This window comes from Macrobrachium nipponense, chromosome 19 (genome assembly GCF_015104395.2).
Source record: "Macrobrachium nipponense isolate FS-2020 chromosome 19, ASM1510439v2, whole genome shotgun sequence".
NCBI classification, from domain to species: domain Eukaryota; kingdom Metazoa; phylum Arthropoda; class Malacostraca; order Decapoda; family Palaemonidae; genus Macrobrachium; species Macrobrachium nipponense.
This window is the reverse complement of record NC_061088.1, coordinates 40,229,807-40,248,291: the sequence shown is the minus strand read 5'-3', so window position 1 is coordinate 40,248,291 and position 18,485 is coordinate 40,229,807. Positions and strand designations below refer to the sequence as shown.

Sequence of the window (18,485 nt, the reverse complement as noted above, 5' to 3'; positions counted from 1 at the left end):
CTCTCAAGGAAAGAGTGAAAGAGTTTCACACATGAAACTTACCGAACAATTACATAGCTATACGCTTCTTACCTTACGGCAGTCGAAATTCCAAATTTCTCGGCGCTAATTGGCGCTGCTGACGTGTAGGTGATACAACCCCGCCCACTTTCGGGGATCCCCGGTACTACTGAGCTTTGCTTGACAATTCGTTTTCTGCCGCCCACGGTGAAACACCTGTGTATTTCGCTGCAGTCAACTGTTCGCCATTTTTGTTTGACACCCGATTTGGTGAAGTACAATTTTCTTGGTTGTTTTTTGTGTTTGACGGCTTAGCTGCTTTCTTTATTCATATGTTTAGTGTGAGTTATGTCAGAATTCAGGTTCATCTGTTATTTTGGTTTTGCAGCGAAGGCTGCAAAACTAGATTAGCCAAATTATGTTATGACCCCACCCTCAAAAGTGCGTGAAACTGTAGGGGGCAAGAGTGTACTAAAGAGCGACATGTAATGAATGTGAAGATCTAGATGATCAAGGATGGAAGAGTTTTTTGTCTCATCTTGATAAGATGGAAAAAGATAGGAAAAGAAAGGCAGCCATTAGGGCTGATAGTAGGGCTAGATTAGAGTCAACTCCTTTGCCGTCAGAGGCAAAGAAGCCCGCTTTGTCTTCTCCTATTTTGTCAAACGTCTCTCCTATTGATAGTCCTCCTACTTCAGTACACTTACTCCGGACTCAGGTTCCCCATGCTTCTGATTCCGACACCATTGCCCAATTAGAAAATAAGATGGATAGGAAATTTGAGCTGCTTGCTAAATCTGTCATGGATTTAGGTACATCTTTTCGTGAATTTGTGATTAAGTCTGGTGAAGTGAAAAGTGCAAGTGTCGTATCCGAGGAGGCGGCTGTCCGTCCCTCCACGTCTTCTAGACGAGGTCACTGTCCGCTCCCCAGCACCTGGGAGAAGACATACCGTGAGTCGAAGGGAGACTGGAGGGGTTTGCCCACCCCGGGCGGCCGTCGACTCAGTCGTGAATTTCGACTCGATTTCTGTAAAGAGACACCACTGGAAAGGTGTAGATGTGTCTGGTGTAGGTTTGTCGTCGGACTCGGAGGTGTGTTCGCCTGATACCAGGCGAAAGAAGTGGAGTGAAGTGTCACGCCCGTTGAAAAGGCACGCAGTGCCATTGGATAATTCGTCATCACCTGTGAGAAAGAGGGAGGGAAAAGAGTCCTCAACCCTCGTGTAGCTTTTGGGAGAACCCTGTGTATCTTTCGCCTAGTAGAGGTTCGGGTGCTGTTCGCAAACGAATCTTGCGAGGTATCAGTGTCGGACTCGCATGGTTTTGTCTCGCCGACTGAAACAAGGAAAGTTTCGACTCGTTCGCCAGCTAACAGAGAGAGAGTTCGACTCGCAAGTTTTTTGCATCAAGGAAGTTGTCTCCTTCGCCCGCACCATCGGGAGATGATGCGAACAACAAAGAAGAAGCTTTTTTGGAACCGTTGAGGACAGCTTCAGGGACTTAGTTAAGTCGTTGAAGAAAGTTAAGTCTTATACGGATGAAGAAGCCAAGCAGTCGACAATGTCGGATGGGGGAGGATCAGTCGGAACAAGAGTCGAAAGCGGCTTCTGCTTACTCCAACTTAATAAAGTTTTTGCTGGCTTCTTATACGGAATTCGCCAGCCTCTCTCCCTATCTTCGCCTCCTTCGACCGTATTTGTTAAGGATAGGAAAGTACTTTCGGCGAGTCTACCCTAAACTGGTGCTTTCGCAGTCGGCGAAAAGAGTCTTCAAAGAAGCAGAGAAGTGGCTGGAGAAGAAGAGGGAGTCTGGTAAAGCCGCCTTCGCTGTCCCACCGTCCAAGTTACAGAAGACATATAAATTTTATGCTACCAGGAGAATACCCTCTTTGGGAGTCGCTGCCTCCGCCCAAGGAGATTTCTCAGGTCTGGTGGATGCTAACAGAAGGACAGCGTTTTCGTCGGCGAAAATTTTCTTCTCTTCGCCTGATTTCGACCACCTGATTAAGAACCTATTTAAGGTAATAGAAGTTTTCAGCTTCTTAGACTGGACTATTGCTGCATTAGCAAGGAAAATAGAGGATTGTCAGTCTCTGGAAGATAGCTTGGCGACAGACTGGCTTGATGTTTATTATCGTGTGCCGACAAAGCAGTCAGGGATGGCTCAGAGGAGCTTGCATCTCTTTTTACTCTGGGGCGTCCTTAAAAAGAGAGAACTTTGGTGCGCTTTCCCACCTCCAAGGGAGTAACTTCTAACCAGAAGTCCTGCTCTCATGTTTGCGCCTTTATGTAAGTCGCATTTATTCCCTGAACAGGTTTTTCAGCAAGTTTCTTCGCAGATCTAGAAAAGAAAAATCTACCAACGACTTATTGACTCGTTCGTCGACGCGACGTCCCAGGAGACACCACCTACAGGAGCTAAAGGGTCACCTCTTCAGAAGCAACCTTTTCGCGGAGGAAAGTCTAGATGGCGACCCAGACCAAGGACTAATTTGCATCCACAGGCCACAACCAGTAAGAAACCACCCTCGAGACAGTCGGACAAGTAGGAATTTTTACCCCTCACACCTGTAGGAGCAAGACTCCGCCTGTTTTGGCGGGAATGGAGTCGAAGAGGGGCGGAACAGTGGGTGATCACAGTATTAAGAGAAGGTTATGTGATCCCGTTTGTGCAAGATCCACCACTGTCGAGTATTCCCATCGCCTTAACAGCATACTCGCAGGGATCAGAAAGAGCTTTGGCTCTTGGCAAGGAAGTAGAAGCCCTGATTATCAAGAAGGCCATAGAAATAGTGGAAGACATCTCACCGGGCTTTTACAACAGGCTGTTCGTTGTCCCCAAGTCACTCGGGGGCTGGAGGCCGGTCCTGGATGTGAGTGCTCTCAATATCTTTGTTCTGAAGACGAAGTTTCGTATGGAAACCAACCGGTCGGTTATGTCAGCTCTTCGACAAGGAGACTGGATGATATCGCTGGACATGAAAGATGCCATATTTTCCATGTACCTATTCATCGGAGCTCCAGGAAATATCTACGGTTCGTTTTCGACGGCAGAGTTTATCAGTTCAGAGCGCTCTGTTTCGGACTTTCGACAGCCCCACAAGTATTTACTCGAGTCCTGGCCCCGGTAAGTCGATGGTTACATTTGATGGGAATCAATATTGCTTTTTATCTGGACGACTGGCTTCTAAGGTCCGACTCAGTCTCCAGTGTGTGAGGGATTTAAATCGGACATAATATTAACACAGCAACTGGGATTAGTAATGAATTTAGAGAAGTCACAGTTAGTACCGAGTCAGAGGATTCCATATTTGGGGATGATTCTGGACTCACAAGTTTTTCGGGTTTTTCTCTCCTCAAGGAGAATAGTCTCCCTCCTTGCGACTGTACGGAAGCTGTTAAACCGCTCGTCCTCACGGCTCTGGAGTGGATGAGCCTGTTAGGGGACTCTCGCTTCGGTTGGAGACTTTTGTTACACTTGGTCGTCTTCCACATGAGGACGCTACAATTCTACCTAAAGGCCAATTGGGACCGGAAAATTCAAACCTGATTCGACTGTTATTCCGATCTCCGAGGAAATCAAGGAAGATCTTCGTTGGTGGTTGTCGGAGGAAAGAGCTCAGGAGGGTTTGTCCCTCGAAAGAACGAATCCAGAGCTAGAATTTTATGCCGACGCATCGGACTCAGGATGGGGAGCCTGTTTGGGGAAAGAGAAGACATCAGGTATCTGGACGGAACAGGAGAGATCTTCATATCAACATAAAAGAGCTGAAAGCAATTTTTCTTGGGCTTCAAAGTTTCACCCCTCTAGCGAAGGGAAGAAAGTTGCGGTGTTCTCGGACACACCACAGCGCTGTCATATATAAGAAAACAGGGAGGGACACATTCGTTCTCCCTGTACAGAATGACGGAGCATCTTCTTCTGTGGGCGAATGCGCACAAAGTGACTCTCTTACACAGGTACGTGCAAGGGAAGCTCAACGTTTTAGCAGACGAACTCAGTCGTGCGCATCAGGTTCTTCCGACGGAGTGGACATGGATATCAGAGTTTGTCAGGATCTATGGCGGTTGTGGGGACAACCAACGATAGACCTCTTTGCAACGTCCAGGAACAACAGGCTTCCTCTATTCTTCGTCCGGTCCTGGAACCCGTTAGCCTGGAAAACGGATGCAATGCTTCTCGACTGGTCAGGTCTGAATGTTTACGCATTTCCACCATTTGCGATGATCAGAGAGGTATTAAACAAGTTTCCAGAGTCACCAGAACGTTACGATGATTCTAATAACTCCTTTTTGGCCCAGAAAGGAGTGGTTCCCGGATCTCCTGAGGATGTTAGTAGACTTCCCCAGGCTTCTGCCACAAATTCCATCGCTACTCAAACAGCCCCATTTCGACAGAAATCACCAAGGGTTGTCGTATCTCGCTCTGACAGGATTCAGACTGTCCGGGACCTGGTCAGAGCGAAATAAGGTTTTTCAAGAAGAGCGGCAGAGGCTATTGCTAACTGTAGAAGAGCCTCTTCGGCCAAACTCTATCAGTCAAAATGGGGAGTTTTAGAAATTGGTTGCAGAGAAAGTCACACAACTTCTTCTAAAAACCTCTATACAAGAGATAGCAAACTTCCTAATATATCTGAGAGACGTTAGGAAGTTATCGACTTCGACAATAAAAGGATACAGATCTATGTTGGCATCAGTTTTTAAACATAGAAACTTAAATATATCTATAACTCGGACATCAGCGACTTGATCAAATCTTTTGGAGTCCACTAGGACAAGGAGACCAGGTTTAGTGGATGGAATTTAGACGTGGTATTGTCCTGGCTCTCTAAAGCGAATTTGAACCTCTTAATTCGGCTTCTTGAAGGATCTTACTAAGAAGACGTTATTCTTAGTCGCCTTAGCTTCAGCTGGTAGAATCAGCGAGATACAAGCAATGAGTAAAGAGATAGGATTTACACAAGACAAAGCTGTGTGTGCCTATACTCAGGATTTTTTAGCGAAGAATGAAGATCCTTCGAGACCATGGCCGTCGTTTCTTCTCCATTCGAAGCTTGTCAGGATTAGTAGGAGAAGAGGACGAAGAACGTTCTTTTTGTGGTCCGGTGAGAGCACTGAAATTTTTATATTCATAAAACAAAGGCTTTGAGAGGAAGTTCGAACCGATTGTGGGTGTTCGGTTAAAGATCCGAGCCGTCCTATGTCTAAGAACGCAATTTCGTTCTTTTTAAAGGAGCCTGATTCAGGAAGCACACACGTCAGTAAGAGATCAGACTCTACAGGTGTGTAAAGTTAAAGCCGCACGAGGTTCTAGGGCAGTAGCGACTTCCATGGCTTTTAGACATTAATACGTCGCTAGCATCTATTTTGCAAGCTACGTTCTGGAGGTCGAGATCGTTTTTGCTCTCCATTACCTGAAGGATGTGGAAGCAACGTTTGATAATTGTTGTCGTTTAGGACCTTTGTCGGTGATGGGCATGGTGTTGGGAAAGGAAGCATAGGGGGATTTGGTCCAATTCCCCTTCATTTTGGACTATCTCTTCGTCTTGATTAGAAGGTGGTCGAGTTTTGGGGAAGCCTGGGGGTACACGGTACCAGGAGTACCCGCCAGTTTTTATGGTAGGGTTTGGTTTATTATTTTTTATGGTAATGTGTAGGTGATGGTCTTTGATTGTTATTTTAATCTGGTCACAGCCCAGGGCAAGGGCGCATATTTATTTCATTCTGATCAACCATCGGTGAACCTCCATGGTTGCAGAATACCCACTAGTTAGTAGGAACGATCCTGGGGCCACTACTGCCACGTTCCCTACAAGTGATGAGAGCGCCGACCAGAGGCAGTATTTTCCTGCAGCTGCTCTCACGAGGTAAGGTACCACAACATTCTTGCAATGTGAAGTTCTTTTTTCTTATTTGCATTTAAAGTCCATATACCCACCAGCCGGGAAAATGTGGATTCAGCTATGTAATTGTTCGGTAAGTTTCATGTGTGAAAATGGTATTTTTATTATAAAATAAGGTTTCACACATACTTACCGAACAATTACATGATTAAAGCCCTCCCGCCTCCCCACAGAACGAATTGTCAAGCAAAGCTCAGTAGTACCGGGGATCCCGAAAGTGGGCGGGGTTGTATCACCTACACGTCAGCAGCGCCAATTAGCGCCGAGAAATTTGGAATTTCGACTGCCGTAAGGTAAGAAGCGTATAGCTATGTAATTGTTCGGTAAGTATGTGTGAAACCTTATTTTATAATAAAAAAAATTACCATTTTTTACGTGAACCGGGATTTTGGTATCAGTATTAACGCTATTGAAAGCAAAAGCAGAAAGATTGCTGTTTTGTCATTTGATGAAATGAGCATTAAGAAAAGAGTGGAGCTATGACAAAGGAGCAGATGTCCTATACAAACCACATGAAAATGTATAGGTGGCAATGTTGCGAGGTATTATAGGTAAATGGAGACAGCCAATCTATTTTCAGTTTGATCAATGTGATATGCATAAAGTATTGTTAGAAATAATATCGAAAGTAGAGGATGTTGGTTATCCTGTGGTAGGAGTGGTGCATGGACATGGGATCTACAAATCTTCGTATGTGGAAACAATTCATATTGACCCCCTTGAAAATAGGATATCTTTCAAAAATCCTAAAACAGAAAGGGAAGTTTTTGTGTTCTCGGATGTTCCCAATTTAATCAAATTAGTAAGAAATAATTTTATTGACTCTAGTTTTTTCCTTAATAATGGAGTGTATTTCAGATGCTAGTATACGAGAAATGCTGAGTAAAACCAAAACAGACTATGGACTTGCATATAAGATCAATGAAATGCATTTAAATGTAACCGGTCAACAAAGACAGCGCGTTAAATTAGCAGTGCAACTGCTGTCTAGATCATGTGCCAATTCAGTAAAATATTTAGGAGAAAGGGGACTGCTGAAATGTCAAAACTGGAGTGAAACGTCCGATTTTATTCTTTTAATGAATGACTGGTTTGATATCATGAATTCTTCTTGCATGTATGGAGAGTTTGGTAAAAGCAATGCTTTGGTATTGATGTAGAAAAACAAACAGGTACACTGCTCCAAATCATCGAGGTAATGAGTACTATGAGAGTTAAGAGTCCTAATACAAAAAGTCTTTTCACGCTCCAGAAAGGAATAATTTTATCATGTAAATCCACCATTGCTTAGTTTAATATGTTAAAAGCCTCTCATAGTATTGACTACCTGCTGACACAAAGATTAAATCAAGATTGCCTTGAACATTTTCTTTGGGTGCACAAGGCAAATGGATGGTCACCATGATCATCCAAATGCAGTGAATTTTAAATTCAGGCTAAAAAAAATTGTTGTTAGGGAAGGAAATGAAGGTAATAAGTGAAAAGTGTAATATCATCTCAGTTGAAAAATCCATTGAATCTGCAATGAAGGATGAGTATAAGTGAAAAGTGAATACTCTCAGTTGAAAAATCCATTGAATCTGCCAATGAAATATGAAAGAGGTCAGCTTTAGAAATATGTCTTACAACACAGATGTTTAGAAATTTAGAGTTTGATCTAGAAAAAGATGTTTTTGATGAGGAAGAAGACGTTTTGAGAGCAAACATAGAAATAAAAAAAGATATCGAGGGAGTAATTGAGGAGGAGGCTCTTAAATACATTTGGGGATATATTGTTAAAAAATTTTGTGTGAAATACCCTGAGTTAGGAAACTAAGAATAAAGAAGTACCAAGAGTGATACTTGGATTAGAATGTGTAAGTAGGGGGGAGTTGCATGTACCTTCTAGTCATTTTTTTTTCACAGTTAGTAATAATGCGGGAGATCTTCAATGCTGTACACTGGAAAGCACTCATAGAGGGCAAACATTGTTTTAAAAAGCTTTGCTTTGAATTGAAAAAGTCTAATATTGAAGTTCCTGACGATGCTATAGCTTTTTATGTAAAGATATCCGTATATTTTCGAATGAGATATCTTAATAATTTGATAAAGTATAGGAAACGTCAAGGGCAACCATGCAGGGAAGCACTAAGAAAAAAAAATTGTAACTTGATAAAATATTTTCAAAATGCAAATGTTGTTTTATTTACATTCTTTGATAATGAAAGATCACATTATCAAAAAAATTCTCTTCTAAAAAGATTCTGACGGTGTGTTAGACTTACGTTCTTAATGGTTTCTCACCACCGCGCTCCTTCAGACGACGTAGGTGCGCAGAAGAGGCTTAAAATTGGGACTCTGTCTGGCTGACCTGTTGTATCTTGACCGTGGGCATAGCGAAATGCAAAATGCGTCGTCCGTCGTCTGCAAGGAAAGAGATGTCTCCGCCCACAGAAGTTGGGCCACACATCAGCTGACTAATGTAAACAGAACTTCGGGTTTAGGAAACGAAACTCGCAACATATTACAATAAATTTATGAATAACATTGATTTGCATAACAAAATATGCATTTTGCTATCGTTAAATATGGATATAAATCACAATTTCATGTTTACACAACATAAAAATAATAAAAATAACAAAATAAGCTAATGATGGAGGAGAACTAAGAGGGCAGTAAGGCGGAACGAAATGCGTGGCTGTAGGGCCGGAGTCTGGCCGAACCGAACGCTCAGCGCACTTCTGGAATATGCAACCGGGACGTCTGGTCACCGTGCAAGGATAAACATTCCTAATTAGATATTGTGGTAGCTTAATATATATATATATATATATATATATATATATATATTATATATATATATATATATATATATATAATATATATATATTATATATACATATATATATATATATATATATATATATATATATATATATATATATAGATATATATATATATGTATGTATGTATGTATGTTTTTGGAATTCACACGTAATAGGACCTACTGCATGTAAGGACGACATTCGGGCCGAATGTTCGCCCTACCTTTGTAAATATCTTTTTTCCCATATGCATGTTCCTTCTCTTCCAGATACTAAATTGTAGAGCGATTCCCTCCGTTTTCATCAATGTATATATCGCGTGAATCCCTTTCCTCTATGTCAAACTATGTGTATTCTCGGCTGTGAAGAAACAATTCACACAGCGGGGGTTTAATCTTCAACAACAACCAACAACAGGAACAAGAGTCCATGCTGCATAAGCGCCAGCTTTAATCTCAAAACAACAGGAAATAAAGCCTTAAACAGGCTGCTCAGTGAGCAAGAGCCCGTGCTGACACTAGGTCAGTTTAATAAAAAACTAAAACGGAATAAAGTTATTATAAAGGCCCTACGGGCTGGCATAAGGCCAGCTTAATCTCAAACAACAGAATAAAGTCAGTGCGATCTACCTCTTTGTAGTCCTCACTACTATGGCTCCTTATATTGTGGAAAAATCTCAAGGGAATGAAACGGACCTATTTAATTAATTTAATTTCATGGTGACAAGGATTGAGGAATAACTGGAAATAACAGAGTTAACCGGTATATTCAAAGAAATTTGAGTTAATGTGGCAGATGAAGTTATGAAAATTTAGTATTCAATTCTGGGTGAAATGAAAATCTAAACGATAATAATGTTACAAATTTTTCGGAATGTTCTTTAGAATTAGTAGTTATCATATATGATGGATATGCATTTTTATCGTTTCGTGTTACTGACCTTGATTTTAAGCATATTGTTTGCATTTACATTGGAGACTTGTGATGTTATCAATTAATAGGTACTACTTCCAGGACTTATCTGATAGCCCAGAACTTGTTCGAATACTTGTCGCGTTTTCGACTTTAACTTGTACGATCTTACATTTTCATTGAAGTTAAAGGTTTTGGTTACATACGGTTATTTAATATTTGTAACATCACATGTATGCATGTTAATCTATTGTGAAATATATAAAACTCTTAATGTTAATCAAATGGGTTATAGGTAATTGCAGCCGTCCCGAAATTCCGAATTGACTAGCAAACATGATTTTACATAACAAATATCGGAACAAGATATCTGCCTGTCTTAGAATATGTCAACATTTCCGTTTTCAGTTGGTGACAGTCACCTTAATAGTTATGGTTGAGGTCAACAGGTCTCCTTTGTGACTAAGCTAGTTGTTTAAGATTTCATTTATATATAAATATGTAAGTATTAGCTTAGTACTGTTTAGGGGCACCATAGCCTAGAATTAGAGTAAACGGGAAATCAAATACTAGCTAGTTACTAACCTACTAGTAGTAGTACTACAGCTGAGTCTAACCCAGTGGTATCAACTAGCTAGATCAGATACAGTCTACCTAACCCTGTGGTAAATGTGGTACGAAATTTAATGCGAAATCTTTACTGGATTCACCCTGCAACAGACTGGCGTCTGAAATCAGCCGCTTAGCCTCGGTACTAGCCTACTACCTACCTGTTGCCTGTCACAGTGGTTTAGGTAATACTAGGCTAGGTAGCTTTCTTAAATTGTGTAGGTAGGCTCTAGATAGTTTGGCCGCCCTTTCCTAATTTACGCTGAGAGCATGGACGCACGGTAAATGCAACCTGTTGGGCTACTTCTATACATACTAAGTCTGTAGCCTAGTGTAGTATGAAAGTGGACTTCTTTAGCCTGTGGTACTATTATACAGTCACACCACTTGTAGGGTAAAAAAACCGCATGGTACAGGGGTGGACCATGTACGATCAATGTGTACAACCCCCAAAAAAAGTACATTATAACGCGTCCTGACATCGGAGATGGGCATCAGACGCGACTTGTTGGTGAGAAACGGAGCTAAAGACATCTACTCAGGTGTCAAGACGCGTTATAATGTACTTTTCTTGGGGTTGTACTACTCATTGATCGTACATGGTCCACCCCTGTACCATGCAGTTTTTTACCCTACCTACTGCATGTAACATGTTAAGCTTTTGTAGACTACTGTGGCCTAGCTGTCTTGTGCTTTATGGATTTCTGACCATTATTGTTCATGTAGACCAGGGGTCTCCAAACTTTTCAATGTAAGGGCCACATTATATATTTCCCACATTTATCCGGGCCAAAGGAAAAAAAGATAAAAAAAACAAATCAGTACCAGTAATTTAATTTCCTCAAATATGAGAGTATAAACATGGAAAAATTAAAACATATCTTGTTGGTAAAAATCAGGGTAAACTAAATAGATTCCTGCCTTTAGTTTTATGCAACCAAATTAGTGTGACGAATGATACTGACGTTTTGACTTCCAAATTTCATTGAAATCAGGTTCCAGATTAGATGAGCCAATTGTAAGAATTGATTTCAAATTGATCATCAGACAAATTTGCTCGATAGTTAGATTTCACATACTACTGCATTTTGGAAAATGTTTGTTCACACAAGTATGTTGTACCAAAAATGACACAAAACTACAAGCAAACTTATCAAATTTGGAAACTGATCTGGCTGCAGGCATTTATAAAACCATCAGATTTCCTTCTCTATACCTATCTTTCAGTCTGTCATCTGCCTGGAGATCAATAATTTCCATTTGAAATTGAGTTGGAAGATTTTCAGCATTGAATAATTCAGCGATGCCAGTCGTGCGATAATTATTTTTTCAAGGCCACCACACAGGGATTTGTTTGGCGGGCCGGATGAAATTATGTGGCGGGCCGGATGTGGCCCGCGGGCCATAGTTTGGAGAGCCCTGATGTAGACCAACCATTTGTATGTTTCCTCATCCCTTTGACTAGTATTTGGTTGGGCATCAGGCTCCTTAAAAGCAGATTGGGTACGTGGTCGGGGTAAATGACCGAGCAGTGACATATACCTAGTAGCCACCTCTCTCGGAATGTGGCCACTTCCCGAGAAAGCGCTTGAATTATGCCATTAGGTATTTCGTAATTTAGAAGAACATTTACTTCAAGAGGAATTTAGAGGTATGCTGCTTGGTTGGGCCACAATTTTTGACTGATGCTCATGGCAGTGAATTAAAGTTCTTCGGGAAGGTGGCTGCGGTCCGGGAGAGGTGGCCGCTATGTCGCCACTCGGTCATTTACCCTATCCAGGCCTATCCCAAAGGGGATTGTGCTGTCAGTGCACCTCATGTGGTGCACTGTAGGCATTACCAGAGTTTATTTGCAGTATCCCTACAGGCCATAGCTGCACCCACGGTAGATCTAGGGTACTTATCCGCGGCGGCCTAGACTATGGCAGCTGCGGTTTTTCTGTGCAGTTTTACTTACTGAACAAGAATTTTAAGTAATGTTTATTCGGATGATTGTAATTAACCCCCAGGGTCCAGTACTAAACACGGCGAAATACGTTGGACGGCCCAATCCCTAGTGGATGTCGTATCCGTGGTTATGTTCCTTGCAGTCCATGCGGAACTCTTCTGTAGAAATACCGCACCCACTTTTTGGCCTTTAATCTTAGCCAAGATCCGTTCCTGTTTGCTTTCTTCCGCCTTGCAGAGCAGTCACTTCAGTTCCCTATTTTCTCTGCCTTGAAGTGCTGTCTAGCTGAAAGTGCCCCAGTTCTTGGCTTTATAGCCAAATCTTCCTTATTCAAATAAAACAACATAGTCTGGCCTATTTCAATGTGGATGCATCTTAACCAGAGTTTCCCTCAGCCTAACTTACTCTAGGGTGCTGTTCCTTGGCCTTGCCTGGATGGGCTGCCTATGATTGCAACATGACATTGTGTATAGTATAGCAATGTGCGTTTATTAAATCTCATTCTGTAGTACTAGGCTACTGTAAATTGCATCAACAGAAGTGGTCTAAAATGCACAAAACACAAGAGAAGCAGTCAAGATAGTTCACTTTAGGCCTCCATGCCCTAATCAGTATTAACTTAAGATCACATTTGTTTTCGTGGAAATACAAAGCATTGCCTTTTGTCAAAGAGTGTTTGTTCCTACACGATATGCAAACTCACTGTCCTTTACAATAGGATATTTGTTCCTACACGATATACAAACCCTCAGTCCTTTTCATAAGGAATTACTTTTGGTGTAGGCTGGAATATGGTTGTTAAATTCTTGGACAAGGTGATTAAGCGGTAACTACAGTCTGGTAGGTGGGCAGGCCCACCTGCCCAGATGTAAACACTCCACTTTGCTTTTGACCGACTTCCAATTTAGACATATGTTTGTTAGCTCTTGCTGACCAGCCGTTAATTACAATTTTCCCAGTGGGATCTTTAATTTTTTATTTTGAATGAATATGTATATAGTACTGTGTTTGATAATAATAGTAATTAATTGACTTTAACAATTAATATGCAAACCAACTTTTTGTGATATCCTTGCTAGTTGCCTCTCTGCTTTGTTTTAAAGGTTAGCAGCAAGGGTGTGCCAACACCCTTATCACATATTTTCGCCCTTTAACTTTAGGACATGTATTCTTGCGAAATTTACGCTTACGCTTGAAATAACTGAGGGGAACTTCAGAGGTTTTTCCTTTGATTTCTTCTGGTATTTTCTCTTCTCCTCTGTCCCTTCACTAGTTGTCGGACGAAGATAGAAGAGGAGGCATGTGGTGTTGGTGTTTACAGGATCTCCTCTCATTTCGGAGGGCGGTGCCCTTGGATGCGAGAGGAGTATCTTTATTTTCATACAATCAACTTACCTGGCAGATATATACATAGCTAAGACTCCGTCGTCCCCGACAGAAATTCAAATTTCGCGCCACTCGCTACAGGTAGTCAGGTGATCTACCGGGCCTGCCCTGGGCGGCAGGACTAGGAACCATTCCCGTTTTCTATTCATATATTTTCTGTCGCCCGTTGTATCAACATCGTTGCTGCCACCTCCTGACTGGAATTCGCTTTTCTAGACAATTGATCATCTTTTTGTGGACTTTTGGTGACATACCTGGATCGTTGTTTTGGCATTCGCTACTGTGGACTGGATTTGGACTTGCTTTTGATTTTTCTTCAAGAATGTCTGATTCAAGTGGTTGTGTGAGAGTGTGTGTGAATGTAGGCTGCAAGGTGAGGATACCGAAGGCTTCGGTTGATCCTCACACTGTATGTCGCAAATGTAGAGGTTTTGATTGTTCTATTTCTAACACCTGTCATGAGTGTGAGAGGTTGAATGTTGAGGAATGGAAGACTCTAACTTCTTACTTGAAGAAGTTAGAAAGGGATAGAGTCAGAAGGGCGGCATCTAAGAGTGCGGGTAGTAGTACAAGGCCTATTGAGCCTTTTAATGATTCTAACTCTTCCCTTAACTATGCATTTGATTCTAATTCTGTATCAGGGCCCTCACTGGCTTTACATTCAGATTCGGCCTCGGAAATTGCTGAACTGAAAGCTACTCTTCACAGGATGAAATCCAAAAATGGCTGCCATGAAAGGTAAGGATTGTGAAAGTGACTATTATAGTGAAGTGAGTGTCCCCAGTGTTGTGGAGGGGGCGTCTGACCGTCTCTGCGACGCTCCCAGGCCTAGACCTCTTCCAAGCTCCCAAGCCCAGAGGAGAAGGAAAGTCGAAAGCCGTACGGAGGTTGTGGAGAATTCACCCCGGTCAGGCGTCCCTTCAGCAGGCTCTGTAAATAGACAGACTGCTCCGGACCGCTATAGGAAAAGCGTCCTCAGAGAGTGCTTCTCTTCGTCCGCTTCTCCCTCTCCTAAACGAGGGTGGTAAGGATTCGGACTTGTCCTAGGCCCCTGAAAAGGCACTGGAAAGATCCTGTGTTGGATTCTAGCCCCGAACGCTTTTCGGAAGAAGCGCCTCCTTCGATCAAGAAGGCTAAGAGGGTTTTGACGTCCATGGTTTGGACAAAACTCCTTCGAGGCCCGGTCTCCCTCTCCCGTTCAAGAAGACGCCGGAGAAGCTTCCAAGAGGTATCTTTTGGCTGTGCAAGAACAGTTATCCGCCTTGGTAGGAGTCCTTTCGAAGGATCCCCCTCGTAAGAAAGACGTGAGGCTTCCTGTCAAGAAGTCTCGTCTTCCTTCTCCCGCCAGGAGTGAGGATCCTGTGGGACGTGAGGCGTTTGAGATCTATTTTGATAGAGACTCTTTGGACGATTTTGAATCGCCAGACAAGCGCGAGGCGCCAGTCAAGCGCGAGGTTTCCTCCAGACGAGAAGCGTCTTACAGGATTAAAGCGCCAGACAAGCGAGAAACGCTTTACAGGCGCGAGGATATATCCAGACGTGATACGTCTGCCAGACCAGCAGCGTCAGCCGAGCGCGAGGAAGCAGCCCAGGCGCGAGGATTCAGCCAGCGCGAGGCGCCAGACAAGCATCATCCATACAAGGATATGGCACCAGAAAGGCGCGAGGCGCCAGCCAGGCGCGAGGCGTCAGTCAGGCGCGAGATTTTAGAGAGGCGCGAGCATCAGTCAGCGCGAGGCGCCAGCCAGGCGCGAGGCGCCAGCCAGGCGCGAGGCGCCAGCCAAGCGCGAGGAGCCAGCCAAGCAGAGGAGCGCTATACATACTCTTAGCCCCTCTCCTATTAGGAGTTTGTCTCCGTAGAGAGAGTTATTGGGCAGGAAGACCCGGAACCAGGAGTTGACTTCTCCTTCTGATCCGATATTGGAAGAGGACTCAGAAGACGAGACTCACGGCAGAGAAGGGCTGTCTAACTACAAATTTTTGACAGCTCTCCTCCTGCAAGAATACGGTGATGCATTGATCCCTGCCGCTCCTCCTTCGCCTCGTTCACTTTTTTCATGCTCTAAGACGCCGAAGTCGTCGGCTTTCTTGAAGATGAGGCCGACGATTTCTATGAAGAGAGCGCGCGCGACTGGGAGGTAAACAAATCACTTTTGCTTTCGGCCTGCTGGCGTGTAGACGTGTATCATCGCTCTCTGCCCGCTTCATCGTCGTTGCTTTCGCATGGTTGTGTTTTTCTTTTTCTATTTATCTAGTGAAACTGAATTGTAAGTACAATCATTTCATATTTATTTCCATTGAATTCAATTGTGAATTAAAGGATCTTGGTTTCTCCACGCCCTCCGATTACCCGAGTGCCGGGACTGAAGGGCGTAAGTGCGGGAATTCATTTTCCCAGAAATGATCCTCGTATTGTGTATGCTCGGTGCCGAGGGCGGGAGAGCGCTCGCTCCGAGCTTATATTTTGGTTGAAAATGTGTAGATGAAAATCGTAAGTAAGTGCCTTTTCATTTATTTTTTTTTTTGACCTGTATGCTCGTTGCCGAGCGAATGCGCTCGGCACGAAAACTTATTCTGTATGGAAGTGGAATCGCAAGTACAGTATTCTTTTTCATTTTCATATATTTATTTTGATTGTAGCAATACTCATTTTGGATCAGTTTCCGCTCTTACCCGGAAATTGATCCTTTCCCCTTTTTATTTGAATGAAGTGAAATCGCAAGTGCAGTTCTTTTTCATTTTCATATTTTATTGAGATTGCATTATTTACTTGGATCAATGTTTCCGCTATTTCCCGGGAATTGATCCTTCCCCTTTTTATTTTGTATGAAGTGAAATCGCAAGCGCAGTATTCTTTTTCATTTTTCATATATATATTTTGATTGCATCAATTCATTATGGATCAAGGTTTCCGTTCATAATCGGGAATGGATCCTTTTACCCTTGCGCTCGGTACCGAGGGCGCAAATGCGCTCGCTCCGAGCCCGTTTATTCATGGTGAAGTGAATCGTAATGCAAGATTCTTTTTCATGTTATTCCTTTTATTTATTGATTGCATCAATATTTATTTTGGTTCAAGTTCCGCTCAGTCAGGGAATTGATCCTTATGCCCGTGCATTCGGTGCCGAGGGCACGATTGCTCTCGATCGGGCTCTTTTTATTATTGTTGGGTACATGGGTGCTGTGCGGGGGTGGGGAACGAGAATCCCTCCCCCCCCCCCCCCCCCCCCCCCCGCTAAGCTCCCACAGATGGCCCTTCCCCTTCGGGGGGGAGGTTATCTGGGTTCTCCTCCTCGCCCGATCCGTCGAGCGCGGGGGAGGGCGCTCGGTGCCCGATGTACAATTGTATTCGAGGTCTTCCGCTCGTTCGGTGTGGGGCTCACCCCCCCGCGCGAGGGGACTTCCCCCCACTAATCACTACTACTGTTATTTCCGCAGGTGCTATTGCCACGAGGGTGGACCTTGGTGAGGTATGGGCGTCCGTCGATTTGCAGGGCGTGCCTAGTGTCCAGGGGCGGCGGTTCTATGTCTGGGCCTGCTGCGGTCACCCATGGAGTGGTGACCACGACAACGATATCGACTCCAGGTGACGACGTCCCTCCTCACCTGGTGTACTCGCCTCACGTGGTAACAGTCTTGCCTACAGCCGCTGTGAAGTGCCGTTCGCCGTACCGAGAGGGGGGCGTGCCGCCGCCGCTCGTGGTTGCCGCGCTGCTGCGACCACACTTCCGCTGCCCTAGAGCTCGCCCCTGGACCTGCCGCCGGTACCAGGATGTTGCTGGCTGCTGCTTCACCTCCTGTGTTTCCGGTGCTGCCTGCAGTACCTGCCGATTCTGTGCTGACTGTCCATGCAGTTGCTGCGCTGGCTGTCCCTGCCGTAATTGCTGCGCTGGCTGTCCCTGCCGATGCTGTGCTGGCTGTGCCTGCTGTTCCTGAGATGCCCATACCTGCTGACGTCGTCCCTGTTCGTGGTGGTACTACCCCAGACTTTGGTCTGTCTGAACAGGTGCGTCCGGGCCCTGTGGCTTCGGCTACAGCAGCCCCGGCTCCGCCCTGGATAGCAGATCTTCCGTCTGTCCTGAGGAAGCTGACGAAGAAGAGGAGGAAGGTGTCGTCGTCGTCGTCGTCTTCATTCTTCTTCATCGTCGTCGGCTGCCGCCTCTTCCCCTTCGACTTCTAAGGCTTCACAGCCGAGGAAGAAGAAGGTTGCCTCCTCCCTCCTAAGAAGTCTCCCTCGGGAGCTTCTCGGGACCCGTCTCACCTCGGTGGGACGGGAGGGTTCCTTCCGCTGGTCCTCCTGCTCCTTCGGGAGCGGGCCCCGTCTCTTCTTCCGCAAGGAAGAAGACTACGGGGACCAGAGGGGTACCGGCTAACACCGGTACTTCCTCGCCTGGTGTCAGTGGTTCTGCCACTGCATCAGGGGTCCGGTCTCGCCGCTCGTTCGCGGGAGGTACCGAGTGTACGGTCGCCTACCAGCGACCGTGCAGCCAGGAACCAGACCTCTGAGTCCGCTCAGCGTCAGGTTCACGGCACGGGGCGGGAAGACTGGTGACAGCCGCTCACGCGACTCTCACCAGACCAGCTCTCGCTCTCGCGGCGACCAGCTGGCTACCCGGGACGTGACGGTCCACGCCCGTCCACGGGCTGAGGCTGGGAAGAGGTCCCCCCGTTCGCCGGTGCCAGCCACGGCTGGAACCCCAGCGCGTGACGTGCCGTGAGGACAAGCCAACCGGTCTCACTGTGACAGTGGAGCCTGCAGGTCGCCTGAACCGTCGCTCTCACAGAGAGCGATCGGATACGGCAACCAGCACCAGCTCGTCTGACACTCAGGATCGAGGGGCCCGCTGTGCTCAGATCCAGCCGTTCTCCACAGCGAGACGGTTCGACCAGGCCTGCAGCTCGATCGCCACCGCGGGTTG

General features: G+C 44.8%; 1 protein-coding gene and 1 long non-coding RNA gene across 13 annotated transcripts in view; one reads left to right on the top strand and one right to left on the bottom strand.

Annotated features, from left to right (window-relative positions):
• Positions 1-18,485, bottom strand: part of LOC135216603 (uncharacterized) — a 465,366-nt gene that overhangs the window by 304,708 nt on the left and 142,173 nt on the right. The gene's annotated exons all lie outside the window — the stretch shown is intronic.
• Positions 9,980-18,485, top strand: part of LOC135212857 (uncharacterized) — an 89,153-nt gene continuing 80,647 nt past the window's right edge. The window contains exon 1 of the long non-coding RNA XR_010314000.1: positions 9,980-10,124. This is a non-coding gene — a long non-coding RNA (uncharacterized LOC135212857). The remainder of the gene's footprint in view (positions 10,125-18,485) is intronic.